Genomic DNA, 11,214 nt, shown 5'->3' on the forward strand with positions numbered 1-11,214 from the left:
TGGGAAATGGAGAGATTAATTTATGTTTAGAAGTATCTAGGTTTTTATAGCTCGGTTCTGGAAGTAGTAACATTGCCTAATCACCTTACACATCCATAAGGAAGGCTGAGAAATGAGGTTGATTAACTAGATAGCCAAGAAAGAAGAGGAAATTGTCACTATCAGTTTCATCTTCTCATGAAGGGAACAAGTTCAGTCCCTTACCTAGGGAAGATACCCTAAAGTCCCATCCAGTCACTGCATCCAGCTCAAAATCCAGGACTTTTGGGCAATATAGACATTCTATCCACCAGATATGGAGTTAGCTCCTCGTATTCTAGAGACCTGTTCTCTAAAAAAGCCAAAGCATCTACTATCCACTTTCAACACATACAAAAAATACAATAGTGGAGAAGAGGCAGTACAAAAACATTGTAGACTCTTATTGGAAAAATTAAGGATGGGAGAGACCTTGATTCTCAGCAATTGTGATTCTTGGTGAACAGAGGTCTCTCTGTCCTGGCAGTACAGGAAATTCCTTTTTTAAAACCAGAAGCCCAGCACAGCTGCTGGCTCTCTGGGGAAAGTTCCCTTGTATGAAGTGAGGACCAGAGAGTATGCTCTCCTTGCAGGTTGATCGTATTTCATATCTTCTTTCCTGCTTGTGTAAATTCGAAGCCCAGGGCTTATTTAAAGCTTTGCCAGCCAAGGGCTTTTCAGGCTCCACCTGTGAATTTTTTGAAAATTATTTTCTTTCATAAACTCTATAGATTTCTGATCAATTTTCTTCTAAGCAGTTCCATGTCCCTATAGCCACCTTCAAGGCCCTTTCTTGGACATAATTCTCTCTTTTTGTTTTATTTATTTTATTATATTTATCTTTTTTTCTTTCTTTTTAAACCTATTCCTATCCTTTTTCTCAACTTAATGGTGATTATCTTGATGCTATGTGAAATAATACTTGGGAAGACCATACCATTCAGGAAAGGCTGCCTTAGACTAGCTATTTAGGTCAACTAAGAATATTTACCTGGCTTTAGTCACTAAAAATCTTTTTCCATCCTGTTACTGTTTGAGATCTGGCAGCATCTTGCTTTTCCAACATTGTAGGATCTTGTATCTCAATTGCCATGGACACCTCTTTGGAAAGCAGTCTATTCTTGCCTGAACTCCTCTCTCTTTTTTTTTTTTTTGTAATACTGTGCTAAGTTAAATCAATACAATTTGATACACAATGACTTTTTCCAACCACTTTCTTTAGAAGTAAGGAATCAAGTGGGCTGCCTTCTAAAATTGAAGGCAACCAAATATTTTGTCACAACAAAACAAAGCTCTTTCTCTTTTGGCCTAATTTATCTCTTTACTTGCCACCCAAGAACCAACCACTAAGCCAATGCCAACATATTGATTTCTATAACAGTTGGTGGTAGCATATGTTTTTGAAACATATAAACCCCCACACTTCAGTTGCTTAACATTATAGGTGCTCATTTTTCAGTCACATAAAATCCAATAATGTACTCAGTGGTGGCTTTCCAATGCTAAGTCAGAGACCAACCTTGGGTATCTCTATTTAGTTGTTCCACTGTCTCCTAGGATAATAAGTTCTATGTGCCAGTAGACAAAGGAGGGAGACTGAGGCACAGTTTGTAGGAAGCTTTTATAATGCAAGCCTAAATGTGGTGTATGTCAGGTTCACCTGCATTTTCATGGACTAGAAATGAGTCACTCATGGTCATATGTAACTGTAAGGAAGGCTGGGAAATATTGCCTAGCAATGGGTTTAGGGGTGAGAGGAAATCTGTTTGTGAATACCCAGGCAACCTCTACAACACTTATCAAAAATAAATAAATAAATACTTCATCTATCAAAGGGAAAAAAATAAAACTTTATAGGAAATCCATTAGTCACCTTCCTCTCTTTCTCTTTCTCTTCTCTCCCCCACCCCCCACCCCGCCCCGTGGCCTGTCTACACTCTCTTCTTAGAACCTGATGAGCTGAATTAAGCAGGAAGCTTTGGGGCCTGGCCTGGGAAGTCTAGGGATACTAGGACCAAGGATGCTTTAAGGCTGGTTTCAAGGACCGAGAAGAATCTGAAACCACATTGATCATCCTATCAAGGCTTAATTAAAAGAGGCAGGGAGGAATATTAAAACCAATTTTAAAAGTCAGAGAGATTCTTAATGATGTTAAAGATCAAAACACAAGGGTTAAGAATGGAAGAGCCAAGTGGGGAAGGGTGTCCGAAGTGTTGCTATTTTCCTAAGGACCTTCTAGTTTCTGTGGGAAAAGGAAGGAACCATTCAGAACTCCGAGCTGATCAGGATAACACCAAGTGTAAGTGACGGACTTTTGTGTACCTCTTTGTAAATACGTGATAGATCTTCAACATCTAAAAGGGGAAAATGTTCTCCAGTACTAACATTGCCTTTGCTGTCACATTTTTCCTGGCTTTGCAGAGGTTAAAGGATTATGACAGAGCAGCTTCCAAGCATGGAAAAAAGAGGTAATCAAATTGGCATACATCCCAGGGAAACTGTGAGGTCTTACTGAGCATGAGTGCCAGTGGAAAGAAGCATTTGAAATGCAAACTTCAGGGGAAAAATAATCCAGATAGTTTCTGTGACCAGGATCTGTCTTTGGGAGGCTGTTTTAGCCACACAGTTTCCACTCGACTCAGAAAGGTTGCTCTGCTCTCTCCTTCAAGTCAGATAGAAAATAGGGCCTATTCCCTCAAATTGTATCTTTACCCCAAGCTTGCCAGCCATCCAGACAAGATTTAAAAAACCCAGGAGGAGCAGTGTTACTCCCTGACCATAGACCATGGAGCAACATAGATGGGAAAGAGGGCCAAGACAGGAATCAGAGGATCTGAGCTTGAGTCCAGGCCAACCAGTGTTTGCCCAGTGGCCATCATTCGCTCTTGCTGAGCTTCAGCTGGTCCATCTCTAAGGGACATTCCTCAAGAGCAGGGATCGTATTGCCCTCTCTGTATCCTAGGCACAGTCCAAGGACTCAATAAATACTTTTTGAAATAATAAACAAACAAATGACTCTCCAGATCACAGATTCTTAATGTTCAAATTACAATAAAATTATCAATAAAACTTTTTATAAAACCATCATATGTATATTTTGACTATGAGTCAGTACCTGCTGGTACTTGTTCCTTATAGAGGCACAGATCCCATGGGAAATACCTGTTTCATCAGTTGTGTATTCCCATGTGGGTCTTCTCTTTCCACAGTATTCCTTGAATTAAAGCAACCAGCTCTGGCTCTATGGCAGGTCCTAGGGCCAGCCACTCCAAGAAGAGTCACCTCATACAGGATTTGGAGCTTCTAAGGTGGAGAGTAAGCCTATGTGCACACTCCCAGATGATGACAAATCCTTCTCTGTCTGACAAGTTCTTCTGCCCTCTTTGGAGGGCTACACAGCTTTGAGACAGACACTCAAGGATGAAGGAGGAAGAATTCTGATAGGATCCTCTTGCTCTCACAATCAAAAACGCATCAAATTCCTAATCACATTGCTCTTGCAAACTATATAATTAAAACATAGGGGCACCTGGGTGGCTCAGTTGGTTAAGCGACTGCCTTCGGCTCAGGTCATGATCCTGGAGTCCCTGGATTGAGTCACGCATCGGGCTCCCTGCTAGGCAGGGAGTCTGCTTCTCCCTCTGACCCTCCCCCCTCTCATGTACTCACTCTCTCTCATTCTCTCTCTCTCAAATAAATAAATAAAATCTTTAAAAAATAAATAAATAAATAAATAAAACATAGGCTCAACTCTCAATTATTGGTGAGATAGGGATGTTCTCATGAATAGAAGTATAAATTAAATAGTGAGGAAATGCCTATAATGATTGAGACAGGATACACACGTGCTGTGTGTTTAGAAGAGGGGGATGAGAAGTCTGGAGTTGTCCGAAAATGCTTCCTAGATGCAGAGAGTCTTGACATGGATGCTGAGGATTCTTTGTATTGAGAAATAATGAGACTTGAAAACAATTCAGGAGGAGGGCCTCGGGCAAGGGAAAAAAAAAACAAAAAACAAACAAAAAACCTAAGTTAACATATGATACATGCAGGATGTCTGTGCTTCGTGACCAGTGGGCAGTTCTGTAAGAAGTTTGGAGATAAGAAAAGGCAGGTCAAATGGGATCAGAATGTGGTGCTGCTTTTTTGTGGTTGATAGGAAGCCAATGATTGATGGCTTTTTAAGCAGAGGAATGACATGATCAGATTAGTGATTTAGAAAAAAATTGTTCTGGTAACCATGTTAGGAAAATGATGACATGGGAAAAGAGTGGAAATAGGAAATGAATACAGTTGTGGTGTGTTACCCACCTAAGCTCTGGAATGCATTCCTGGACCAAAACATCCTTGGGGTCAAACTAGTCAGGTCAAGGAACATGGTCAAAACATCCTGCTCATATTATACAACAGCTGCTTGGGAATCCAAATGATGAGTCAGTCGTTACTGGAAGGAGTCTCAATGGTGATGTTTAGGAAAATTATTTGTGCATAGTCTGTTTAAAGAGTGAAAAGGGCATAATACTTGGAACAATGGTGATTGTCTATGAAGTAGTCCAAAAAGGTGACTCTGAGGCCTTGGGTGAAAGTTCTCTTAACTCCTGAGTGAACTACCTGGGTCAAATGATCATTTGTCAGCCAATCTGATCTCCTGTTGACACAGAGATAAGGCGCAGTCAATGGCGTCAAGAATATATGTACTTCGCTGGAACCCTTCAGTGGGTATACAAATAGAGCCTGGGCTAGCCCCTTCCTTTTTGACTTCTCATACAGGGTTTTGGTTCCAGGTATCTTTTGAATGAATAAACGGGGTCAAATGAAGGCAGTCTGTGAAAGAAAAGCAAATCCCAGTGCCAAGATCAGAAGAAAATTCTCCTGGGGAGTGAGCCAATGTCACTGTCTTTGCTTGGAGAAATGTGGCCAATAATTATATCCGAACTGTGAAATAGAACGTCTTTCCCTCCTCCAGCTGGCAGAGGGATTTGGACCACATCTGTTAAATATTTATCAGTAGCGGATACTAGTTTATCTTAGTTTTACTTTAATGCCCTGATCATCAGGATTTTTATCTCATTAAGCTAGAACATTGCTGGTGGGACCTGGTTTCTCTTACAGAGGGCAGTGTGAGTTGTAGACAAGGGTTAAAGACAGAAAGTGACCTCTGAGCAGATGGAATGGTGCATATAGCGAGAAGCTTAGCCCTTAATTGCTATGTCAACATTTTAATTCTTTTCTTAGGCTACTGGGGTCTGAATTAGACATTGGTAGTCTTAGTTAACTCCTAAAATTTTGAGGTGACTTAAATATAAAACTTTTCTTGAAATAATTTATGCTTCATGATGTAGGATTATGGTATTTATAACTCTTCAGAGTCATTATGAGAGATGAGAGAAATTTGGTAGTGAGTCAAGCTCAATGAGTTCAGCATCATGCCTGAATTTTCTGATTTTTTTTTTTCTTCAAACTTTAAATATAGCCAGTTTGGCTCTAAACTTGGTTATCTGAAACCACCATATTTATCTAACTGGTTACTCTTCAAAATCTCCACCTACTTGATTTCTGGCAAGAACATAACATGCAAAAGGAACAACAATATTTTTCCAATCTGTCTGTCTACATGATTCAGCTCATTAACTTTCCTTTCTGCCAACTTTTTTCCCCAACTGGAAGAATTTTCTAACATGGATATGTTGAGACATGATGGCAAGGGAAAGACCACTATACAGGAGGTAAAAGAGCTAAAATCTTCTTGCAGATCTGGTTACGCTCAACCATTTATCCCTCCCGAGCCCTGTGGATTCCCCTCTACAAAACTGGGACAATCACATCTGCCCTGGAGACTCCAGCAGGCTATTAGAAAGCAAAAGTAATGATGATGATGCCAATAACCATAACATTTGGTGGGCACTTACTCCATTATAGGCACTGTGATATAAATTGCAAGCATTCATCATTTAAAGCTCATAAGGACCCTATGAAGGAGGCAGCAAAGTTCCCATAGAAAGTAGTGCCAATTCCAGAACTTTGATGCATTTGACAACTGTAACATGTTGAAAGTTTTACAAACTCTACAAGCACAAAGCATTATAATTATATAATTATAAACACAGACATCCTTATATTTATATTTATTTGATGTTTGATATCTGTTTCATATCAATGCAAATCATCAATCATGGGCTGTGTGTCTGTGCAATCCAGGTCCTTGATAGAATGAAGGAAAACACAGACAGAAAGGGTTTGGGGCCCAGGGAGGTCATGGTCAAATCTGGGTTCCCTGGAAGCATAGTAAGCACTGTGTTCAAAAACCTTTTGCTCTTCTGTGCCCTGGACTTCCACTTCCTGTACCCACATCCCACCCCCCAGCTCCTCAGATGTTACTCCGGGTATCAATGCCCTTTCCCTTCTTCAGAACTGACCCCAAATACTCTTTCCTCCATCGATATCCCCTCGAGCTCAGCAACCAAATTTAATCTCCCCACCCTCTGAATTTTAATAGAATTTGTCTCTACTTCTTTCACATGCTTATCACTTATGTCTTCCATTTGTCTACTTGCTTTAATTAACATGCTACTAACATATTAGACCGCAAGCTCCTTGAGAGCAGAGTCTGTCTGTTTTCCCCATCTATCGGCCACATTTGTGGCCTCTGGTCCCCCTCCATCTCTGGAACTCCTACAGGGTCTATCGCATTCTATCTTTTTTTTTTCCCCAGATTTTGATATCTCTAGTAGGCTCCTAAGGTGATGAAAGACTCTTTTTTTTCCTTCTATGGGTCTTTTTTTTCCCCCAGCTTTATTGAGGTATAACTGACACATAAAATCTACATAAAATTTAAATTTAAATTTATATGATATAAATATATATTATATATATAATGAATATATAAATTTATATTAGATTTATATAAATTTAAATTTATATAAAATATATGTATCTAAATATGTTTAAATAAAATATATTTAAAGTGTGCACCATGATGACTTGATGTACATACTCTGTGGAAGGATTCCTATTATTGAGCTAACATACCCATTGCTTCTCATGTTTACTTTTTTATTTTTGTTATGAGAACAACATAAGTTCTACTCTCTCAGGAAATTTCTATTACCCAATACAATGCTATCGAGTATAATCACTAGGTTTACACTAGATCCTCAGACTTTATTCATCTTTTATCTGAACATTGGAATCTTTCCACCGGCCTCTCCCTATGCCTCCCCCTACCTTCCCAGCCCCTGGCAACCTCCATTGTGTTCTCTGTTTCTATGAGTTTGATCCTTTTTTTTTTTTTTTTTTTTCCCAAGGCCACCAATAAGTGATGCCATGCAGTATTTGTCTTTGTCTGGCTTATTTCACTTAGCATAATACTCTCCAGTTTCATCCATATTGTCAAAAATGGCAGGATTTTCTTTTTTTCTTCTATGATGTTATTACAACATTGTTGACTATATTCCTTATGCTGTACTTTTCATCTCTGCGATTTATTGATTTTATAACTGGAAGTTTTTACCTCTTAATCCCCTTCACCTACTTCACTCATCCCCCTACCCCCTCCTCTCTGGGAATCTCCTGCTGTTCTGTGTGTTTATGAGTCTGTGTCTGCTTTTTTGTTTGTTTGCTCAAGGATTTTCTTCTTTTTCTAATGCTGAATAATATAACATTATATATGACAGATGAATAACATATATTCATCATATATATGTATATATATGTATATATATACATATATATACACAAATTTATTAGTTCTAAAAGTGTTTGGTGGAGGGACACATGTGGGTGGCTCAGTTGGATAAGTGCCCAACTCTTGATATCAGCTCAGGTCTTGATCTCAGGGTTGTGAGTTCAAGCCTCACACTGGGCTCTGCACTGCAATGAGCACTTTTAAAAGGAAAAAAAAAAGGTTTTGGTGGAGTCTTTTGGGGTTTCTATATATATCACATCATCAGCCAAAAAGATAACTTTACTTCTTCCTTTTCAATTTGGATGGCTTTTTTAAATTTTTCTTGCATAATTGCTCTGGCTAGGACTTCTAGTACTATGATAAATAAAAGTGGTGAGGGTAGGCATCCTTGTCTTATTCCTGATCTTAGAGGAAAAGCTTTTAACTTTTCACCATTAAGTATGATGTTAGCTGTGGGCTTGTGATGTACTTATTAATACCATTTCTCAATGAGTATTTATTGAGCTACAAATAGAATTGGGAGTTGTAGTTCCAGAGATTATGATATACTGGGTGCACAACATACACAGGTTGGAGGATGGGGAAACTAGTCCCCTGAGGGAAGAAGAACTTCTGTATAAGTCTCCCAGAGTAAGTGGCATCTCAGGTGACTTCTGAGTGAGTGTCCAGAGGACAGGCAATAAGAAGAAGACATCTCCCGAAGAACAGTTAAGTTCAATCCATCAGACACTTATTTTGTCCTTATTATGTGGCTGGTGCAGAACTCTTTGCTGAACCTGAAATGATGCATGAGACCAAGCTGATCACAAAGGTATCAAATGAATTGCAACAGTAGGTGTTTTGATGAAGACAAGAGGATCAAAAAGCTGTTTAAGTACTTTGGCCATGGTTTCTCATGTAAAATAGGAATCATAATAATGATGACAAAAATACCTAGTTCACAGTGTTTTAAGGAAGGTCAGGAAAATAAAAAGTAGGAAAGAGTTCATATACTTCAAAATTATTTATAAATACCAGTTCTTCTGAGCTAGCAGAGAAGGGCTCTCATTATCACAGGACTCATAATTTCCTGTAATTGCATATATCTTCCATAGAATACTCTTAAAACCAGAAGGAAAAAGTCATTGTCTGTGTAAACGTGTGGCGGGTTCTGAGGGGAGTCAGAAGGAAAATGAAATTATGAATCTAGTACAAGAAACTGAAAGATGGATGACCTGATATACTCAGAGGCTATCTTTAGCAAAGATGGGGAATCTCATTTAGGTAGTAATTAATTATAGGCGTCTCAACATTTTCATTTGTTATGATTAACTTGGCTTGGATGATCAATCTTGGTTGTCAGCTCCAGTAGATAGGTGGAATTTCCAGCCTGAGATGGAAATTATTTCAATATTAATCAATCCTTAGCACTTCTCTGATGACAGTTTTCCCCTGTTACCTTTGAAGCTTGATTAGTAACCTAGACATTTTATGTACTTTCCCCAGTAGCAAAACGAAAATCATGAATTATTTCAAAAAGTTTAACCAGGTGCCAAGACTAAAGCAAAGTCTTCCTTCTTTGGTTTTGAAAAAGAAAAAAGAAAAAAGAGAGAGAGAGAATGAGAGAGAAAGAAAGAAAGAAAGAAAGGAAGAAAAAAAAAAAGAAAGCTGATGCAATAATCTCCGGCTTCTTCCCTCTGCTAGCACACATGCTTGCAGAAACGTTGGCTTCCTTGCTCTTCTGCTCTTCTTGGAGATATCAGGCATGCCCCTCTCTTGGATAGTCTGCACTTGTTATTCCTTTTGCTTAGAATGCCTGTGCACATACCCTTTTTTCTGTGAGGTCTTTCCTTGCCAAGCTATTTAGAACAGGATGCCCCGCCCCCTTTCAAGTACTTCCGGTCCTCCTTCCCTCCTTTGTTTTTTCTCCAAAGCATTGACCACTGACATTACCTGACATTTCTCCAAAGCACTGACCACTATCTGACGTTCTATATCGTGGTACTCCTTTATTGTTGATTGTTTATCTCCTTTCACCAGCACAGATGTTTGTGAAGGCTGAGCCTTCCCTGCTGCATCCCTAGAACTAGAGCCATGTGTACCGCAAAAAAGGCATGGACATGTCGTTTGTGAATAAATGAATGAATCTCCATATTTAATAGCTTTACCATGCTATTAAAAATATTTCACTGCTGCAAAAATTAAGCATCTTCATGACACCGCTGATATACAGCATATCTATAACTTGCTAAGGATACAAATAAACACTTAAAGGTCATTTCTAAGACACTATCTAAATTTTAGAAGATTCTTTATTACTTTATCTAAAATTTAGATTTGAATTTAAAGTTAAAAAATATCTCTTCCCCACCCCCCCAAAAAATTAGAATTTCTGGATCAAAATCATTACCTTTTATGTCAGAATAAAAGGATAATAAAACCAGTTTACCCATCAGTCAATTGGCACATCTTTTGGTGCACCTACAAAGGCATTTTTTGCCTATGCTGGGACCTCGAGTATAGGATAAATCTAAGCTGCTCGTCCTCTAGTTGCTTTGGAATAATACTGAGCACTAAGTAAACGCTACTGGAATTAGGAAGCCTGGCCTTTCATGTAATTGCTGCTATGCACTCTGAACGGTGTGAACCAGGCACCCTCTCCTCTGTGGCCCTCAGTATCTCTCCCTATTAAACAGGGGTTGGAGATATAGATCATTAGAGGACCCCCCCATTCCTACCCAAAAGCAAAATGCTAGATTTTAAATCAAGAGAGAGAACAGAGCCAAGCACATAGCTGGCTTTGGATAAACGCTTCTTGCCTGGCAAACCTGAGACCCTTGTCTCATCCCAGTGAGAAAAATAGCTCCTGCAGCTGCTGGAAGAATGCCCTTTCTGCCTGCTGAAATTGAGCAGGTATGGTGTAATGAGGAATAGACAAGATCGAGGTGACTTGTGGGACCAGCCTGGATGGAAGAAGATCTAGAGAGAAAGCACAAACCCATCAGATGCCTGAACACAAAACACCCTATTCCTGGAGTCGCCTTTAGGTGGCTTTGTAGTGTGCCTCTGGCGCCACCTAGAGATTGTTATCGGAATTTCCCTGCCACTAGACAGCCGCGATAGACTAGAAAACATCCCTCAAAGGAAGGCTCATCTGAGGAGTCCATGAAATTGGAAGGATTCGTCAATAGCATTAAATAGGTAGTTCAGAGAAGTGGAGGAGAAGAGAGAGACCATTCTGTGAGAAGAAGGAGAAAGAAATGAGGAACAAGAGGCCCAGGTATGTATGTTTTAAACTAACATTCAGGTAACAGCCAAGACTAGTTCCAGCCAATTGTAAATCCAAAGTGACTGAGGTGTTCTCTGCCTGGTTGAAACAGGTCAATAATTTTAAAATGCTTTCTTTTTATCGCTGATTTTAGTTCACAACAACAAAGCTGTGCTGCTCTTTGGGCCTCAGGCTGTGAACAACGGGGAGAAACACGGTGCTGGGTCCAGAGGTCCCAGGGAGCTCAGATCAGATGGGCTTTGTA

The sequence above is a fragment of the Mirounga leonina genome, unplaced genomic scaffold (assembly GCF_011800145.1).
Source record: "Mirounga leonina isolate KUSES-001 unplaced genomic scaffold, KU_Mleo_1.0 Mir_125, whole genome shotgun sequence".
NCBI lineage: Eukaryota > Metazoa > Chordata > Mammalia > Carnivora > Phocidae > Mirounga > Mirounga leonina.